At 39.0% G+C, this 19656-nt stretch overlaps 21 non-coding genes across 21 annotated transcripts; all 21 read right to left on the bottom strand.

Annotated features, from left to right (window-relative positions):
- Positions 1–1602: 1602 nt before the first annotated feature.
- Positions 1603–1675, bottom strand: trnar-ucg (transfer RNA arginine (anticodon UCG)). Its single transcript has one exon. It is a non-coding gene; the product is annotated as a tRNA-Arg (tRNA).
- Positions 1676–2238: 563 nt separating this feature from the next.
- On the bottom strand, positions 2239–2311 carry trnar-ucg (transfer RNA arginine (anticodon UCG)). Its single transcript has one exon. It is a non-coding gene; the product is annotated as a tRNA-Arg (tRNA).
- A 563-nt stretch (positions 2312–2874) lies between these two features.
- trnar-ucg (transfer RNA arginine (anticodon UCG)) lies at positions 2875–2947 on the bottom strand. Its single transcript has one exon. It is a non-coding gene; the product is annotated as a tRNA-Arg (tRNA).
- A 1004-nt stretch (positions 2948–3951) lies between these two features.
- On the bottom strand, positions 3952–4024 carry trnaq-uug (transfer RNA glutamine (anticodon UUG)). Its single transcript has one exon. It is a non-coding gene; the product is annotated as a tRNA-Gln (tRNA).
- A 286-nt stretch (positions 4025–4310) lies between these two features.
- On the bottom strand, positions 4311–4383 carry trnar-ucg (transfer RNA arginine (anticodon UCG)). The gene has a single exon. It is a non-coding gene; the product is annotated as a tRNA-Arg (tRNA).
- Positions 4384–5305: 922 nt separating this feature from the next.
- On the bottom strand, positions 5306–5378 carry trnar-ucg (transfer RNA arginine (anticodon UCG)). The gene has a single exon. It is a non-coding gene; the product is annotated as a tRNA-Arg (tRNA).
- Positions 5379–6300: 922 nt separating this feature from the next.
- trnar-ucg (transfer RNA arginine (anticodon UCG)) lies at positions 6301–6373 on the bottom strand. Its single transcript has one exon. It is a non-coding gene; the product is annotated as a tRNA-Arg (tRNA).
- A 1921-nt stretch (positions 6374–8294) lies between these two features.
- On the bottom strand, positions 8295–8367 carry trnar-ucg (transfer RNA arginine (anticodon UCG)). Its single transcript has one exon. It is a non-coding gene; the product is annotated as a tRNA-Arg (tRNA).
- A 647-nt stretch (positions 8368–9014) lies between these two features.
- Positions 9015–9087, bottom strand: trnar-ucg (transfer RNA arginine (anticodon UCG)). The gene has a single exon. It is a non-coding gene; the product is annotated as a tRNA-Arg (tRNA).
- Positions 9088–9650: 563 nt separating this feature from the next.
- Positions 9651–9723, bottom strand: trnar-ucg (transfer RNA arginine (anticodon UCG)). The gene has a single exon. It is a non-coding gene; the product is annotated as a tRNA-Arg (tRNA).
- Positions 9724–10370: 647 nt separating this feature from the next.
- Positions 10371–10443, bottom strand: trnar-ucg (transfer RNA arginine (anticodon UCG)). Its single transcript has one exon. It is a non-coding gene; the product is annotated as a tRNA-Arg (tRNA).
- A 924-nt stretch (positions 10444–11367) lies between these two features.
- Positions 11368–11440, bottom strand: trnar-ucg (transfer RNA arginine (anticodon UCG)). Its single transcript has one exon. It is a non-coding gene; the product is annotated as a tRNA-Arg (tRNA).
- A 563-nt stretch (positions 11441–12003) lies between these two features.
- Positions 12004–12076, bottom strand: trnar-ucg (transfer RNA arginine (anticodon UCG)). Its single transcript has one exon. It is a non-coding gene; the product is annotated as a tRNA-Arg (tRNA).
- A 563-nt stretch (positions 12077–12639) lies between these two features.
- Positions 12640–12712, bottom strand: trnar-ucg (transfer RNA arginine (anticodon UCG)). The gene has a single exon. It is a non-coding gene; the product is annotated as a tRNA-Arg (tRNA).
- A 2005-nt stretch (positions 12713–14717) lies between these two features.
- On the bottom strand, positions 14718–14790 carry trnar-ucg (transfer RNA arginine (anticodon UCG)). Its single transcript has one exon. It is a non-coding gene; the product is annotated as a tRNA-Arg (tRNA).
- A 286-nt stretch (positions 14791–15076) lies between these two features.
- Positions 15077–15149, bottom strand: trnar-ucg (transfer RNA arginine (anticodon UCG)). Its single transcript has one exon. It is a non-coding gene; the product is annotated as a tRNA-Arg (tRNA).
- A 1285-nt stretch (positions 15150–16434) lies between these two features.
- trnar-ucg (transfer RNA arginine (anticodon UCG)) lies at positions 16435–16507 on the bottom strand. The gene has a single exon. It is a non-coding gene; the product is annotated as a tRNA-Arg (tRNA).
- Positions 16508–16793: 286 nt separating this feature from the next.
- On the bottom strand, positions 16794–16866 carry trnar-ucg (transfer RNA arginine (anticodon UCG)). Its single transcript has one exon. It is a non-coding gene; the product is annotated as a tRNA-Arg (tRNA).
- Positions 16867–17790: 924 nt separating this feature from the next.
- trnar-ucg (transfer RNA arginine (anticodon UCG)) lies at positions 17791–17863 on the bottom strand. Its single transcript has one exon. It is a non-coding gene; the product is annotated as a tRNA-Arg (tRNA).
- A 286-nt stretch (positions 17864–18149) lies between these two features.
- On the bottom strand, positions 18150–18222 carry trnar-ucg (transfer RNA arginine (anticodon UCG)). The gene has a single exon. It is a non-coding gene; the product is annotated as a tRNA-Arg (tRNA).
- Positions 18223–19146: 924 nt separating this feature from the next.
- Positions 19147–19219, bottom strand: trnar-ucg (transfer RNA arginine (anticodon UCG)). Its single transcript has one exon. It is a non-coding gene; the product is annotated as a tRNA-Arg (tRNA).
- Positions 19220–19656: the final 437 nt, after the last annotated feature.

Here is a 19656-nt window from a genome sequence, read left to right as displayed (position 1 = left end):
CTATGCCACAGTAGACATCAAAGTTGTGAACCTGTCCGAATGAGGAAAGCTAGTGATATTTAACAAGTAAGAAGAGACCTTTTCCCTCAATCTTGCGATGCCGAATCAGACACAATATTTCTCAGGCCTTTCAGTCTTAGATTATAAAAGTTGAACAACAGTGTCCAAGCTTTTCAAAGCAATGAGACCAATGCCTTATTTCGGGAATTTGCAAACATGTTCAAATTAGCTGAGCTAATGAAATTAAACGAACACGAAGGGACTCGAACCCTCAATCTTCTGATTCGAAGTCAGACGCCTTATCCATTAGGCCACGCAGTCTATGTGATACATTCCTATTTGACATCATACAGACTTTGCTATGCCACAGTAGACATCAAAGTTGTGAACCTGTCCGAATGAGGAAAGCTAGTGATTTTTAACAAGTACAAAGATACTCTTTCCTTCAATCTTGTGATGCAGATTCAGACACAATAATTCTCAGGCCTTGCAGTCTTAGATTATTAAAGTTGAACAACAATGTCCAAGCTTTTCAAAGCAACAAGACCAATGCCTTATTTAGGGAAATTGCAAACATGTACGAATTAGCTGAGCTAATGAAATTAAATGACCCTATTTGACATCATACAGACTTTGCTATGCAACAGTAGACATCAAAGTTGTGAACCTGTCCGAATGAGGAAAGCTCGTGATATTTAACAAGTAAGAAGAGACCTTTTCCCTCAATCTTGCGATGCCGAATCAGACACAATATTTCTCAGGCCTTTCAGTCTTAGATTATAAAAGTTGAACAACAGTGTCCAAGCTTTTCAAAGCAATGAGACCAATGCCTTATTTCGGGAATTTGCAAACATGTTCAAATTAGCTGAGCTAATGAAATTAAACGACCACGAAGGGACTCGAACCCTCAATGTTATTATTCGAAGTCAGATGTCTTATTCATTAGGCCACGCAGTCTATGTGATACATCCCTATTTGACATCATACAGACTTTGCTATGCAACAGTAGACATCAAAGTTGTGAACCTGTCCGAATGAGGAAAGCTCGTGATATTTAACAAGTAAGAAGAGACCTTTTCCCTCAATCTTGCGATGCCGAATCAGACACAATATTTCTCAGGCCTTTCAGTCTTAGATTATAAGACTTGAACAACAATGTCCAAGCTTTTCAAAGCAATGAGACCAATGCTTTATTTCGGGAATTTGCAAACATGTTCAAATTAGCTGAGCTGATGAAATTAAACGACCACGAAGGGACTCGAACCCTCAATCTTCTGATACGAAGTCAGACACCTTATCCATTAGGCCACGCAGTCTATGTGATACATCCCTATTTGACATCATACAGACTTTGCTATGCCACAGTAGACATCAAAGTTGTGAACCTGTCCGAATGAGGAAAGCTCGTGATATTTAACAAGTAAGAAGAGACCTTTTCCCTCAATCTTGCGATGCCGAATCAGACACAATATTTCTCAGGCCTTTCAGTCTTAGATTATAAAAGTTGAACAACAGTGTCCAAGCTTTTCAAAGGAATGAGACCAATGCCTTATTTCGGGAATTTGCAAACATGTTCAAATTAGCTGAGCTAATGAAATTAAACGACCACGAAGGGACTCGAACCCTCAATCTTCTGATTCGAAGTCAGACGCCTTATCCATTAGGCCACGCAGTCTATGTGATACATTCCTATTTGACATCATACAGACTTTGCTATGCCACAGTAGACATCAAAGTTGTGAACCTGTCCAAATGAGGAAAGCTAGTGATTTTTAACAAGTACAAAGATACTCTTTCCTTCAATCTTGTGATGCATATTCAGACACAATAATTCTCAGGCCTTGCAGTCTTAGATTATTAAAGTTGAACAACAATGTCCAAGCTTTTCAAAGCAACAAGACCAATGCCTTATTTAGGGAAATTGCAAACATGTACGAATTAGCTGAGCTAATGAAATTAAATGACCCTATTTGACATCATACAGACTTTGCTATGCCACAGTAGACATCAAAGTTGTGAACCTGTCCGAATGAGGAAAGCTAGTGATATTTAACAAGTAAGAAGAGACCTTTTCCCTCAATCTTGCGATGCCGAATCAGACACAATATTTCTCAGGCCTTTCAGTCTTAGATTATAAAAGTTGAACAACAGTGTCCAAGCTTTTCAAAGCAATGAGACCAATGCCTTATTTCGGGAATTTGCAAACATGTTCAAATTAGCTTAGCTAATGAAATTAAACGACCACGAAGGGACTCGAACCCTCAATCTTCTGATTCGAAGTCAGACGCCTTATCCATTAGGCCACGCAGTCTATGTGATACATTCCTATTTGACATCATACAGACTTTGCTATGCCACAGTAGACATCAAAGTTGTGAACCTGTCCGAATGAGGAAAGCTAGTGATTTTTAACAAGTACAAAGATACTCTTTCCTTCAATCTTGTGATGCATATTCAGACACAATAATTCTCAGGCCTTGCAGTCTTAGATTATTAAAGTTGAACAACAATGTCCAAGCTTTTCAAAGCAACAAGACCAATGCCTTATTTAGGGAAATTGCAAACATGTACGAATTAGCTGAGCTAATGAAATTAAATGACCCTATTTGACATCATACAGACTTTGCTATGCCACAGTAGACATCAAAGTTGTGAACCTGTCCGAATGAGGAAAGCTAGTGATATTTAACAAGTAAGAAGAGACCTTTTCCCTCAATCTTGCGATGCCGAATCAGACACAATATTTCTCAGGCCTTTCAGTCTTAGATTATAAAAGTTGAACAACAGTGTCCAAGCTTTTCAAAGCAATGAGACCAATGCCTTATTTCGGGAATTTGCAAACATGTTCAAATTAGCTAAACTAATGAAATTAAACGACCACGAAGGGACTCGAACCCTCAATCTTCTGATTCGAAGTCAGACGCCTTATCCATTAGGCCACGCAGTCTATGTGATAACTCCCTATTTGACATCATACAGACTTTGCTATGCCACAGTAGACATCAAAGTTGTGAACCTGTCCGAATGAGGAAAGCTAGTGATATTTAACAAGTAAGAAGAGACCTTTTCCCTCAATCTTGCGATGCCGAATCAGACACAATATTTCTCAGGCCTTTCAGTCTTAGATTATAAAAGTTGAACAACAATGTCCAAGCTTTTCAAAGCAATGAGACCAATGCCTTATTTTGGGAATTTGCAAAAATGTTCAAATTAGCTGAGCTAATGAAATTAAACAACCACGAAGGGACTCGAACCCTCAATGTTATTATTCGAAATCAGACGCCTTATCCATTAGGCCACGCAGTCTATGTGATACATCCCTATTTGACATCATACAGACTTTGCTATGCCACAGTAGACATCAAAGTTGTGAACCTGTCCGAATGAGGAAAGCTCGTGATATTTAACAAGTAAGAAGAGACCTTTTCCCTCAATCTTGCGATGCCGAATCAGACACAATATTTCTCAGTCCTTTCAGTCTTAGATTATAAAAGTTGAACAACAGTGTCCAAGCATTTCAAAGCAATGAGAACAATGCCTTATTTTGGGAATTTGCAAAAATGTTCAAATTAGCTGAGCTAATGAAATTAAACAACCACGAAGGGACTCGAACCCTCAATGTTATTATTCGAAATCAGACGCCTTATCCATTAGGCCACGCAGTCTATGTGATACATCCCTATTTGACATCATACAGACTTTGCTATGCCACAGTAGACATCAAAGTTGTGAACCTGTCCGAATGAGGAAAGCTCGTGATATTTAACAAGTAAGAAGAGACCTTTTCCCTCAATCTTGCGATGCCGAATCAGACACAATATTTCTCAGGCCTTTCAGTCTTAGATTATAAAAGTTGAACAACAGTGTCCAAGCTTTTCAAAGCAATGAGACCAATGCCTTATTTCGGGAATTTGCAAACATGTTCAAATTAGCTGAGCTAATGAAATTAAAAGACCACGAAGGGACTCGAACCCTCAATCTTCTGATTCAAAGTCAGACGCCTTATCCATTAGGCCACGCAGTGTATGTGATACATCCCTATTTGACATCATACAGACTTTGCTATGCCACAGTAGACATCAAAGTTGTGAACCTGTCCGAATGAGGAAAGCTAGTGATATTTAACAAGTAAGAAGAGACCTTTTCCCTCAATCTTGCGATGCCGAATCAGACAAAATATTTCTCAGGCCTTTCAGTCTTAGATTATAAAAGTTGAACAACAGTGTCCAAGCTTTTCAAAGCAATGAGACCAATGCCTTATTTCGGGAATTTGCAAACATGTTCAAATTAGCTGAGCTAATGAAATTAAACGACCACGAAGGGACTCGAACCCTCAATCTTCTGATTCGAAGTCAGACGCCTTATCCATTAGGCCACGCAGTCTATGTGATACATTCCTATTTGACATCATACAGACTTTGCTATGCCACAGTAGACATCAAAGTTGTGAACCTGTCCGAATGAGGAAAGCTAGTGATTTTTAACAAGTACAAAGATACTCTTTCCTTCAATCTTGTGATGCAGATTCAGACACAATAATTCTCAGGCCTTGCAGTCTTAGATTATTAAAGTTGAACAACAATGTCCAAGCTTTTCAAAGCAACAAGACCAATGCCTTATTTAGGGAAATTGCAAACATGTACGAATTAGCTGAGCTAATGAAATTAAATGACCCTATTTGACATCATACAGACTTTGCTATGCAACAGTAGACATCAAAGTTGTGAACCTGTCCGAATGAGGAAAGCTCGTGATATTTAACAAGTAAGAAGAGACCTTTTCCCTCAATCTTGCGATGCCGAATCAGACACAATATTTCTCAGGCCTTTCAGTCTTAGATTATAAAAGTTGAACAACAATGTCCAAGCTTTTCAAAGCAATGAGACCAATGCCTTATTTCGGGAATTTGCAAACATGTTCAAATTAGCTGAGCTAATGAAATAAAACAACTACGACGGGACTCGGACCCTCAATCTTCTGATACGAAGTCAGATGCCTTATCCATTAGGCCACGCAGTCTATGTGATACATCCCTATTTGACATCATACAGACTTTGCTATGCCACAGTAGACATCAAATTTGTGAACCTGTCCGAATGAGGAAAGCTAGTGATATTTAACAAGTAAGAAGAGAACTTTTCCCTCAATCTTGCGATGCCGAATCAGACACAATATTTCTCAGGCCTTTCAGTCTTAGATTATAAAAGTTGAACAACAGTGTCCAAGCTTTTCAAAGCAATGAGACCAATGCCTTATTTCGGGAATTTGCAAACATGTTCAAATTAGCTGAGCTAATGAAATTAAACGACCACGAAGGGACTCGAACCCTCAATCTTCTGATTCGAAGTCAGACGCCTTATCCATTAGGCCACGCAGTCTATGTGATACATCCCTATTTGACATCATACAGACTTTGCTATGCCACAGTAGACATCAAAGTTGTGAACCTGTCCGAATGAGGAAAGCTCGTGATATTTAACAAGTAAGAAGAGACCTTTTCCCTCAATCTTGCGATGCCGAATCAGACACAATATTTCTCAGTCCTTTCAGTCTTAGATTATAAAAGTTGAACAACAGTGTCCAAGCTTTTCAAAGCAACAAAACCAATGCCTTATTTAGGGAAATTGCAAACATGTACGAATTAGCTGAGCTAATGAAATTAAATGACCCTATTTGACATCATACAGACTTTGCTATGCAACAGTAGACATCAAAGTTGTGAACCTGTCCGAATGAGGAAAGCTCGTGATATTTAACAAGTAAGAAGAGACCTTTTCCCTCAATCTTGCGATGCCGAATCAGACACAATATTTCTCAGGCCTTTCAGTCTTAGATTATAAAAGTTGAACAACAATGTCCAAGCTTTTCAAAGCAATGAGACCAATGCCTTATTTCGGGAATTTGCAAACATGTTCAAATTAGCTGAGCTAATGAAATAAAACGACTACGACGGGACTCGAACCCTCAATCTTCTGATACGAAGTCAGATGCCTTATCCATTAGGCCACGCAGTCTATGTGATACATCCCTATTTGACATCATACAGACTTTGCTATGCCACAGTAGACATCAAAGTTGTGAACCTGTCCGAATGAGGAAAGCTAGTGATATTTAACAAGTAAGAAGAGACCTTTTCCCTCAATCTTGCGATGCCGAATCAGACACAATATTTCTCAGGCCTTTCAGTCTTAGATTATAAAAGTTGAACAACAGTGTCCAAGCTTTTCAAAGCAATGAGACCAATGCCTTATTTCGGGAATTTGCAAACATGTTCAAATTAGCTGAGCTAATGAAATTAAACGACCACGAAGGGACTCGAACCCTCAATCTTCTGATTCGAAGTCAGACGCCTTATCCATTAGGCCACGCAGTCTATGTGATACATCCCTATTTGACATCATACAGACTTTGCTATGCCACAGTAGACATCAAAGTTGTGAACCTGTCCGAATGAGGAAAGCTAGTGATTTTTAACAAGTACAAAGATACTCTTTCCTTCAATCTTGTGATGCATATTCAGACACAATAATTCTCAGGCCTTGCAGTCTTAGATTATTAAAGTTGAACAACAATGTCCAAGCTTTTCAAAGCAACAAGACCAATGCCTTATTTAGGGAAATTGCAAACATGTACGAATTAGCTGAGCTAATGAAATTAAATGACCCTATTTGACATCATACAGACTTTGCTATGCCACAGTAGACATCAAAGTTGTGAACCTGTCCGAATGAGGAAAGCTAGTGATATTTAACAAGTAAGAAGAGACCTTTTCCCTCAATCTTGCGATGCCGAATCAGACACAATATTTCTCAGGCCTTTCAGTCTTAGATTATAAAAGTTGAACAACAGTGTCCAAGCTTTTCAAAGCAATGAGACCAATGCCTTATTTCGGGAATTTGCAAACATGTTCAAATTAGCTTAGCTAATGAAATTAAACGACCACGAAGGGACTCGAACCCTCAATCTTCTGGTTCGAAGTCAGACGCCTTATCCATTAGGCATCACAGTCTATGTGATACATCCCTATTTGACATCATACAGACTTTGAAATATGCCACAGTAGACATCAAAGTTGTAAACCTGTCCGAATGAGGAAAGCTAGTGATATTTAACAAGTAAGAAGAGACCTTTTCCCTCAATCTTGCGATGCCGAATCAGACACAATATTTCTCAGGCCTTTCAGTCCTAGATTATAAAAGTTGAACAACAGTGTCCAAGCTTTTCAAAGCAATGAGACCAATGCCTTATTTCGGGAATTTGCAAACATTTTCAAATTTGCTGAGCTAATGAAATTAAACGACCACGAAGGGACTCAAACCCTCAATCTTATGATTCGAAGTCAGACGCCTTATCCATTAGGCCACGCAGTCTATGTGATACATCCCTATTTGACATCATACAGACTTTGCTATGCCACAGTAGACATCAAAGTTGTGAACCTGTCCGAATGAGGAAAGCTCGTGATATTTAACAAGTAAGAAGAGACCTTTTCCCTCAATCTTGCGATGCCGAATCAGACACAATAATTCTCAGGCCTTGCAGTCTTAGATTATTAAAGTTGAACAACAATGTCCAAGCTTTTCAAAGCAACAAGACCAATGCCTTATTTAGGGAAATTGCAAACATGTACGAATTAGCTGAGCTAATGAAATTAAATGACCCTATTTGACATCATACAGACTTTGCTATGCCACAGTAGACATCAAAGTTGTGAACCTGTCCGAATAAGGAAAGCTAGTGATATTTAACAAGTAAGAAGAGACCTTTTCCCTCAATCTTGCGATGCCGAATCAGACACAATATTTCTCAGGCCTTTCAGTCTTAGATTATAAAAGTTGAACAACAGTGTCCAAGCTTTTCAAAGCAATGAGACCAATGCCTTATTTCGGGAATTTGCAAACATGTTCAAATTAGCTAAACTAATGAAATTAAACGACCACGAAGGGACTCGAACCCTCAATCTTCTGGTTCGAAGGAAGACGCCTTATCCATTAGGCATCGCAGTCTATGTGATACATCCCTATTTGACATCATACAGACTTTGAAATATGCCACAGTAGACATCAAAGTTGTAAACCTGTCCGAATGAGGAAAGCTAGTGATATTTAACAAGTAAGAAGAGACCTTTTCCCTCAATCTTGCGATGCCGAATCAGACACAATATTTCTCAGGCCTTTCAGTCTTAGATTATAAAAGTTGAACAACAGTGTCCAAGCTTTTCAAAGCAATGAGACCAATGCCTTATTTCGGGAATTTGCAAACATGTTCAAATTAGCTAAGCTAATGAAATTAAACGACCACGAAGGGACTCGAACCCTCAATCTTCTGATTCGAAGTCAGACGCCTTATCCATTAGGCCACGCAGTCTATGTGATAACTCCCTATTTGACATCATACAGACTTTGCTATGCCACAGTAGACATCAAAGTTGTGAACCTGTCCGAATGAGGAAAGCTAGTGATATTTAACAAGTAAGAAGAGACCTTTTCCCTCAATCTTGCGATGCCGAATCAGACACAATATTTCTCAGGCCTTTCAGTCTTAGATTATAAGAGTTGAACAACAGTGTCCAAGCTTTTCAAAGCAATGAGACCAATGCCTTATTTCGGGAATTTGCAAACATGTTCAAATTAGCTTAGCTAATGAAATTAAACGACCACGAAGGGACTCGAACCCTCAATCTTCTGGTTCGAAGTCAGACGCCTTATCCATTAGGCATCGCAGTCTATGTGATACATCCCTATTTGACATCATACAGACTTTGAAATATGCCACAGTAGACATCAAAGTTGTAAACCTGTCCGAATGAGGAAAGCTAGTGATATTTAACAAGTAAGAAGAGACCTTTTCCCTCAATCTTGCGATGCCGAATCAGACACAATATTTCTCAGGCCTTTCAGTCTTAGATTATAAAAGTTGAACAACAGTGTCCAAGCTTTTCAAAGCAATGAGACCAATGCCTTATTTCGGGAATTTGCAAACATGTTCAAATTAGCTAAGCTAATGAAATTAAACGACCACGAAGGGACTCGAACCCTCAATCTTCTGATTCGAAGTCAGACGCCTTATCCATTAGGCCACGCAGTCTATGTGATACATTCCTATTTGACATCATACAGACTTTGCTATGCCACAGTAGACATCAAAGTTGTGAACCTGTCCGAATGAGGAAAGCTAGTGATATTTAACAAGTAAGAAGAGACCTTTTCCCTCAATCTTGCGATGCCGAATCAGACACAATAATTCTCAGGCCTTGCAGTCTTAGATTATTAAAGTTGAACAACAATGTCCAAGCTTTTCAAAGCAACAAGACCAATGCCTTATTTAGGGAAATTGCAAACATGTACGAATTATCTGAGCTAATGAAATTAAATGACCCTATTTGACATCATACAGACTTTGCTATGCCACAGTAGACATCAAAGTTGTGAACCTGTCCGAATGAGGAAAGCTAGTGATATTTAACAAGTAAGAAGAGACCTTTTCCCTCAATCTTGCGATGCCGAATCAGACACAATATTTCTCAGGCCTTTCAGTCTTAGATTATAAAAGTTGAACAACAGTGTCCAAGCTTTTCAAAGCAATGAGACCAATGCCTTATTTCGGGAATTTGCAAACATGTTCAAATTAGCTTAGCTAATGAAATTAAACGACCACGAAGGGACTCGAACCCTCAATCTTCTGATTCGAAGTCAGACGCCTTATCCATTAGGCCACGCAGTCTATGTGATACATTCCTATTTGACATCATACAGACTTTGCTATGCCACAGTAGACATCAAAGTTGTGAACCTGTCCGAATGAGGAAAGCTAGTGATTTTTAACAAGTACAAAGATACTCTTTCCTTCAATCTTGTGATGCATATTCAGACACAATATTTCTCAGGCCTTTCAGTCTTAGATTATAAGAGTTGAACAACAGTGTCCAAGCTTTTCAAAGCAATGAGACCAATGCCTTATTTCGGGAATTTGCAAACATGTTCAAATTAGCTTAGCTAATGAAATTAAACGACCAGGAAGGGACTCGAACCATCAATCTTCTGGTTCGAAGTCAGACGCCTTATCCATTAGGCATCGCAGTCTATGTGATACATCCCTATTTGACATCATACAGACTTTGAAATATGCCACAGTAGACATCAAAGTTGTAAACCTGTCCGAATGAGGAAAGCTAGTGATATTTAACAAGTAAGAAGAGACCTTTTCCCTCAATCTTGCGATGCCGAATCAGACACAATATTTCTCAGGCCTTTCAGTCTTAGATTATAAAAGTTGAACAACAGTGTCCAAGCTTTTCAAAGCAATGAGACCAATGCCTTATTTCGGGAATTTGCAAACATGTTCAAATTAGCTAAGCTAATGAAATTAAACGACCACGAAGGGACTCGAACCCTCAATCTTCTGATTCGAAGTCAGACGCCTTATCCATTAGGCCACGCAGTCTATGTGATAACTCCCTATTTGACATCATACAGACTTTGCTATGCCACAGTAGACATCAAAGTTGTGAACCTGTCCGAATGAGGAAAGCTAGTGATATTTAACAAGTAAGAAGAGACCTTTTCCCTCAATCTTGCGATGCCGAATCAGACACAATATTTCTCAGGCCTTTCAGTCTTAGATTATAAAAGTTGAACAACAATGTCCAAGCTTTTCAAAGCAACAAGACCAATGCCTTATTTAGGGAAATTGCAAACATGTACGAATTAGCTGAGCTAATGAAATTAAATGACCCTATTTGACATCATACAGACTTTGCTATGCCACAGTAGACATCAAAGTTGTGAACCTGTCCGAATGAGGAAAGCTAGTGATATTTAACAAGTAAGAAGAGACCTTTTCCCTCAATCTTGCGATGCCGAATCAGACACAATATTTCTCAGGCCTTTCAGTCTTAGATTATAAGAGTTGAACAACAGTGTCCAAGCTTTTCAAAGCAATGAGACCAATGCCTTATTTCGGGAATTTGCAAACATGTTCAAATTAGCTAAGCTAATGAAATTAAACGACCACGAAGGGACTCGAACCCTCAATCTTCTGGTTCGAAGTCAGACGCCTTATCCATTAGGCATCGCAGTCTATGTGATACATCCCTATTTGACATCATACAGACTTTGAAATATGCCACAGTAGACATCAAAGTTGTAAACCTGTCCGAATGAGGAAAGCTAGTGATATTTAACAAGTAAGAAGAGACCTTTTCCCTCAATCTTGCGATGCCGAATCAGACACAATATTTCTCAGGCCTTTCAGTCTTAGATTATAAAAGTTGAACAACAGTGTCCAAGCTTTTCAAAGCAATGAGACCAATGCCTTATTTCGGGAATTTGCAAACATGTTCAAATTAGCTAAGCTAATGAAATTAAACGACCACGAAGGGACTCGAACCCTCAATCTTCTGATTCGAAGTCAGACGCCTTATCCATTAGGCCACGCAGTCTATGTGATAACTCCCTATTTGACATCACACAGACTGTGCTATGCCACAGTAGACATCAAAGTTGTGAACCTGTCCGAATGAGGAAAGCTAGTGATATTTAACAAGTAAGAAGAGACCTTTTCCCTCAATCTTGCGATGCCGAATCAGACACAATATTTCTCAGGCCTTTCAGTCTTAGATTATAAAAGTTGAACAACAATGTCCAAGCTTTTCAAAGCAACAAGACCAATGCCTTATTTAGGGAAATTGCAAACATGTACGAATTAGCTGAGCTAATGAAATTAAATGACCCTATTTGACATCATACAGACTTTGCTATGCCACAGTAGACATCAAAGTTGTGAACCTGTCCGAATGAGGAAAGCTAGTGATATTTAACAAGTAAGAAGAGACCTTTTCCCTCAATCTTGCGATGCCGAATCAGACACAATATTTCTCAGGCCTTTCAGTCTTAGATTATAAGAGTTGAACAACAGTGTCCAAGCTTTTCAAAGCAATGAGACCAATGCCTTATTTCGGGAATTTGCAAACATGTTCAAATTAGCTAAGCTAATGAAATTAAACGACCACGAAGGGACTCGAACCCTCAATCTTCTGATTCGAAGTCAGACGCCTTATCCATTAGGCCACGCAGTCTATGTGATACATTCCTATTTGACATCATACAGACTTTGCTATGCCACAGTAGACATCAAAGTTGTGAACCTGTCCGAATGAGGAAAGCTAGTGATATTTAACAAGTAAGAAGAGACCTTTTCCCTCAATCTTGCGATGCCGAATCAGACACAATAATTCTCAGGCCTTGCAGTCTTAGATTATTAAAGTTGAACAACAATGTCCAAGCTTTTCAAAGCAACAAGACCAATGCCTTATTTAGGGAAATTGCAAACATGTACGAATTATCTGAGCTAATGAAATTAAATGACCCTATTTGACATCATACAGACTTTGCTATGCCACAGTAGACATCAAAGTTGTGAACCTGTCCGAATGAGGAAAGCTAGTGATATTTAACAAGTAAGAAGAGACCTTTTCCCTCAATCTTGCGATGCCGAATCAGACACAATATTTCTCAGGCCTTTCAGTCTTAGATTATAAAAGTTGAACAACAGTGTCCAAGCTTTTCAAAGCAATGAGACCAATGCCTTATTTCGGGAATTTGCAAACATGTTCAAATTAGCTTAGCTAATGAAATTAAACGACCACGAAGGGACTCGAACCCTCAATCTTCTGATTCGAAGTCAGACGCCTTATCCATTAGGCCACGCAGTCTATGTGATACATTCCTATTTGACATCATACAGACTTTGCTATGCCACAGTAGACATCAAAGTTGTGAACCTGTCCGAATGAGGAAAGCTAGTGATTTTTAACAAGTACAAAGATACTCTTTCCTTCAATCTTGTGATGCATATTCAGACACAATATTTCTCAGGCCTTTCAGTCTTAGATTATAAGAGTTGAACAACAGTGTCCAAGCTTTTCAAAGCAATGAGACCAATGCCTTATTTCGGGAATTTGCAAACATGTTCAAATTAGCTTAGCTAATGAAATTAAACGACCACGAAGGGACTCGAACCCTCAATCTTCTGGTTCGAAGTCAGACGCCTTATCCATTAGGCATCGCAGTCTATGTGATACATCCCTATTTGACATCATACAGACTTTGAAATATGCCACAGTAGACATCAAAGTTGTAAACCTGTCCGAATGAGGAAAGCTAGTGATATTTAACAAGTAAGAAGAGACCTTTTCCCTCAATCTTGCGATGCCGAATCAGACACAATATTTCTCAGGCCTTTCAGTCTTAGATTATAAAAGTTGAACAACAGTGTCCAAGCTTTTCAAAGCAATGAGACCAATGCCTTATTTCGGGAATTTGCAAACATGTTCAAATTAGCTAAGCTAATGAAATTAAACGACCACAAAGGGACTCGAACCCTCAATCTTCTGATTCGAAGTCAGACGCCTTATCCATTAGGCCACGCAGTCTATGTGATAACTCCCTATTTGACATCATACAGACTTTGCTATGCCACAGTAGACATCAAAGTTGTGAACCTGTCCGAATGAGGAAAGCTAGTGATATTTAACAAGTAAGAAGAGACCTTTTCCCTCAATCTTGCGATGCCGAATCAGACACAATATTTCTCAGGCCTTTCAGTCTTAGATTATAAAAGTTGAACAACAATGTCCAAGCTTTTCAAAGCAACAAGACCAATGCCTTATTTAGGGAAATTGCAAACATGTACGAATTAGCTGAGCTAATGAAATTAAATGACCCTATTTGACATCATACAGACTTTGCTATGCCACAGTAGACATCAAAGTTGTGAACCTGTCCGAATGAGGAAAGCTAGTGATATTTAACAAGTAAGAAGAGACCTTTTCCCTCAATCTTGCGATGCCGAATCAGACACAATATTTCTCAGGCCTTTCAGTCTTAGATTATAAGAGTTGAACAACAGTGTCCAAGCTTTTCAAAGCAATGAGACCAATGCCTTATTTCGGGAATTTGCAAACATGTTCAAATTAGCTTAGCTAATGAAATTAAACGACCACGAAGGGACTCGAACCCTCAATCTTCTGGTTCGAAGTCAGACGCCTTATCCATTAGGCATCGCAGTCTATGTGATACATCCCTATTTGACATCATACAGACTTTGAAATATGCCACAGTAGACATCAAAGTTGTAAACCTGTCCGAATGAGGAAAGCTAGTGATATTTAACAAGTAAGAAGAGACCTTTTCCCTCAATCTTGCGATGCCGAATCAGACACAATATTTCTCAGGCCTTTCAGTCTTAGATTATAAAAGTTGAACAACAGTGTCCAAGCTTTTCAAAGCAATGAGACCAATGCCTTATTTCGGGAATTTGCAAACATGTTCAAATTAGCTTAGCTAATGAAATTAAACGACCACGAAGGGACTCGAACCCTCAATCTTCTGGTTCGAAGTCAGACGCCTTATCCATTAGGCATCGCAGTCTATGTGATACATCCCTATTTGACATCATACAGACTTTGAAATATGCCACAGTAGACATCAAAGTTGTAAACCTGTCCGAATGAGGAAAGCTAGTGATATTTAACAAGTAAGAAGAGACCTTTTCCCTCAATCTTGCGATGCCGAATCAGACACAATATTTCTCAGGCCTTTCAGTCTTAGATTATAAAAGTTGAACAACAGTGTCCAAGCTTTTCAAAGCAATGAGACCAATGCCTTATTTCGGGAATTTGCAAACATGTTCAAATTAGCTAAACTAATGAAATTAAACGACCACGAAGGGACTCGAACCCTCAATCTTCTGATTCGAAGTCAGACGCCTTATCCATTAGGCCACGCAGTCTATGTGATAACTCCCTATTTGACATCATACAGACTTTGCTATGCCACAGTAGACATCAAAGTTGTGAACCTGTCCGAATGAGGAAAGCTAGTGATATTTAACAAGTAAGAAGAGACCTTTTCCCTCAATCTTGCGATGCCGAATCAGACACAATATTTCTCAGGCCTTTCAGTCTTAGATTATAAAAGTTGAACAACAGTGTCCAAGCTTTTCAAAGGAATGAAACCAATGCCTTATTTCGGGAATTTGCAAACATGTTCAAATTAGCTGAGCTAATGAAATTAAACGACCACGAAGGGACTCGAACCCTCAATCTTCTGATTCGAAGTCAGACGCCTTATCCATTAGGCCACGCAGTCTATGTGATACATTCCTATTTGACATCATACAGACTTTGCTATGCCACAGTAGACATCAAAGTTGTGAACCTGTCCGAATGAGGAAAGCTAGTGATTTTTAACAAGTACAAAGATACTCTTTCCTTCAATCTTGTGATGCATATTCAGACACAATAATTCTCAGGCCTTGCAGTCTTAGATTATTAAAGTTGAACAACAATGTCCAAGCTTTTCAAAGCAACAAGACCAATGCCTTATTTAGGGAAATTGCAAACATGTACGAATTAGCTGAGCTAATGAAATTAAATGACCCTATTTGACATCATACAGACTTTGCTATGCCACAGTAGACATCAAAGTTGTGAACCTGTCCGAATGAGGAAAGCTAGTGATATTTAACAAGTAAGAAGAGACCTTTTCCCTCAATCTTGCGATGCCGAATCAGACACAATATTTCTCAGGCCTTTCAGTCTTAGATTATAAGAGTTGAACAACAGTGTCCAAGCTTTTCAAAGCAATGAGACCAATGCCTTATTTCGGGAATTTGCAAACATGTTCAAATTAGCTTAGCTAATGAAATTAAACGACCACGAAGGGACTCGAACCCTCAATCTTCTGGTTTGAAGTCAGACGCCTTATCCATTAGGCATCGCAGTCTATGTGATACATCCCTATTTGACATCATACAGACTTTGAAATATGCCACAGTAGACATCAAAGTTGTAAACCTGTCCGAATGAGGAAAGCTAGTGATATTTAACAAGTAAGAAGAGACCTTTTCCCTCAATCTTGCGATGCCGAATCAGACACAATATTTCTCAGGCCTTTCAGTCTTAGATTATAAAAGTTGAACAACAGTGTCCAAGCTTTTCAAAGCAATGAGACCAATGCCTTATTTCGGGAATTTGCAAACATGTTCAAATTAGCTTAGCTAATGAAATTAAACGACCACGAAGGGACTCGAACCCTCAATCTTCTGGTTCGAAGTCAGACGCCTTATCCATTAGGCATCGCAGTCTATGTGATACATCCCTATTTGACATCATACAGACTTTGAAATATGCCACAGTAGACATCAAAGTTGTAAACCTGTCCGAATGAGGAAAGCTAGTGATATTTAACAAGTAAGAAGAGACCTTTTCCCTCAATCTTGCGATGCCGAATCAGACACAATATTTCTCAGGCCTTTCAGTCTTAGATTATAAAAGTTGAACAACAGTGTCCAAGCTTTTCAAAGCAATGAGACCAATGCCTTATTTCGGGAATTTGCAAACATGTTCAAATTAGCTAAACTAATGAAATTAAACGACCACGAAGGGACTCGAACCCTCAATCTTCTGATTCGAAGTCAGACGCCTTATCCATTAGGCCACGCAGTCTATGTGATAACTCCCTATTTGACATCATACAGACTTTGCTATGCCACAGTAGACATCAAAGTTGTGAACCTGTCCGAATGAGGAAAGCTAGTGATATTTAACAAGTAAGAAGAGACCTTTTCCCTCAATCTTGCGATGCCGAATCAGACACAATATTTCTCAGGCCTTTCAGTCTTAGATTATAAAAGTTGAACAACAGTGTCCAAGCTTTTCAAAGGAATGAGACCAATGCCTTATTTCGGGAATTTGCAAACATGTTCAAATTAGCTGAGCTAATGAAATTAAACGACCACGAAGGGACTCGAACCCTCAATCTTCTGATTCGAAGTCAGACGCCTTATCCATTAGGCCACGCAGTCTATGTGATACATTCCTATTTGACATCATACAGACTTTGCTATGCCACAGTAGACATCAAAGTTGTGAACCTGTCCGAATGAGGAAAGCTAGTGATTTTTAACAAGTACAAAGATACTCTTTCCTTCAATCTTGTGATGCATATTCAGACACAATAATTCTCAGGCCTTGCAGTCTTAGATTATTAAAGTTGAACAACAATGTCCAAGCTTTTCAAAGCAACAAGACCAATGCCTTATTTAGGGAAATTGCAAACATGTACGAATTAGCTGAGCTAATGAAATTAAATGACCCTATTTGACATCATACAGACTTTGCTATGCCACAGTAGACATCAAAGTTGTGAACCTGTCCGAATGAGGAAAGCTAGTGATATTTAACAAGTAAGAAGAGACCTTTTCCCTCAATCTTGCGATGCCGAATCAGACACAATATTTCTCAGGCCTTTCAGTCTTAGATTATAAGAGTTGAACAACAGTGTCCAAGCTTTTCAAAGCAATGAGACCAATGCCTTATTTCGGGAATTTGCAAACATGTTCAAATTAGCTTAGCTAATGAAATTAAACGACCACGAAGGGACTCGAACCCTCAATCTTCTGGTTTGAAGTCAGACGCCTTATCCATTAGGCATCGCAGTCTATGTGATACATCCCTATTTGACATCATACAGACTTTGAAATATGCCACAGTAGACATCAAAGTTGTAAACCTGTCCGAATGAGGAAAGCTAGTGATATTTAACAAGTAAGAAGAGACCTTTTCCCTCAATCTTGCGATGCCGAATCAGACACAATATTTCTCAGGCCTTTCAGTCTTAGATTATAAAAGTTGAACAACAGTGTCCAAGCTTTTCAAAGCAATGAGACCAATGCCTTATTTCGGGAATTTGCAAACATGTTCAAATTAGCTAAGCTAATGAAATTAAACGACCACGAAGGGACTCGAACCCTCAATCTTCTGATTCGAAGTCAGACGCCTTATCCATTAGGCCACGCAGTCTATGTGATAACTCCCTATTTGACATCATACAGACTTTGCTATGCCACAGTAGACATCAAAGTTGTGAACCTGTCCGAATGAGGAAAGCTAGTGATATTTAACAAGTAAGAAGAGACCTTTTCCCTCAATCTTGCGATGCCGAATCAGACACAATATTTCTCAGGTCTTTCAGTCTTAGATTATAAAAGTTGAACAACAGTGTCCAAGCTTTTCAAAGGAATGAGACCAATGCCTTATTTCGGGAATTTGCAAACATGTTCAAATTAGCTGAGCTAATGAAATTAAACGACCACGAAGGGACTCGAACCCTCAATCTTCTGATTCGAAGTCAGACGCCTTATCCATTAGGCCACGCAGTCTATGTGATACATTCCTATTTGACATCATACAGACTTTGCTATGCCACAGTAGACATCAAAGTTGTGAACCTGTCCGAATGAGGAAAGCTAGTGATATTTAACAAGTAAGAAGAGACCTTTTCCCTCAATCTTGCGATGCCGAATCAGACACAATAATTCTCAGGCCTTGCAGTCTTAGATTATTAAAGTTGAACAACAATGTCCAAGCTTTTCAAAGCAACAAGACCAATGCCTTATTTAGGGAAATTGCAAACATGTACGAATTAGCTGAGCTAATGAAATTAAATGACCCTATTTGACATCATACAGACTTTGCTATGCCACAGTAGACATCAAAGTTGTGAACCTGTCCGAATGAGGAAAGCTAGTGATATTTAACAAGTAAGAAGAGACCTTTTCCCTCAATCTTGCGATGCCGAATCAGACACAATATTTCTCAGGCCTTTCAGTCTTAGATTATAAGAGTTGAACAACAGTGTCCAAGCTTTTCAAAGCAATGAGACCAATGCCTTATTTCGGGAATTTGCAAACATGTTCAAATTAGCTTAGCTAATGAAATTAAATGACCACGAAGGGACTCGAACCCTCAATCTTCTGGTTCGAAGTCAGACGCCTTATCCATTAGGCATCGCAGTCTATGTGATACATCCCTATTTGACATCATACAGACTTTGAAATATGCCACAGTAGACATCAAAGTTGTAAACCTGTCCGAATGAGGAAAGCTAGTGATATTTAACAAGTAAGAAGAGACCTTTTCCCTCAATCTTGCGATGCCGAATCAGACACAATATTTCTCAGGCCTTTCAGTCTTAGATTATAAATGTTGAACAACAGTGTCCAAGCTTTTCAAAGCAATGAGACCAATGCCTTATTTCGGGAATTTGCAAACATGTTCAAATTAGCTAAGCTAATGAAATTAAACGACCACGAAGGGACTCGAACCCTCAATCTTCTGATTCGAAGTCAGACGCCTTATCCATTAGGCCACGCAGTCTATGTGATAACTCCCTATTTGACATTATACAGACTTTGCTATGCCACAGTAGACATCAAAGTTGTGAACCTGTCTGAATGAGGAAAGCTAGTGATATTTAACAAGTAAGAAGAGACCTTTTCCCTCAATCTTGCGATGCCGAATCAGACACAATATTTCTCAGGCCTTTCAGTCTTAGATTATAAAAGTTGAACAACAGTGTCCAAGCTTTTCAAAGGAATGAGACCAATGCCTTATTTCGGGAATTTGCAAACATGTTCAAATTAGCTGAGCTAATGAAATTAAACGACCACGAAGGGACTCGAACCCTCAATCTTCTGGTTCGAAGTCAGACGCCTTATCCATTAGGCATCGCAGTCTATGTGATACATCCCTATTTGACATCATACAGACTTTGAAATATGCCACAGTAGACATCAAAGTTGTAAACCTGTCCG

This window comes from Oncorhynchus kisutch, linkage group LG20 (genome assembly GCF_002021735.2).
Source record: "Oncorhynchus kisutch isolate 150728-3 linkage group LG20, Okis_V2, whole genome shotgun sequence".
NCBI lineage: Eukaryota > Metazoa > Chordata > Actinopteri > Salmoniformes > Salmonidae > Oncorhynchus > Oncorhynchus kisutch.
This window is presented reverse-complemented; position numbering and strand designations above follow the sequence as displayed.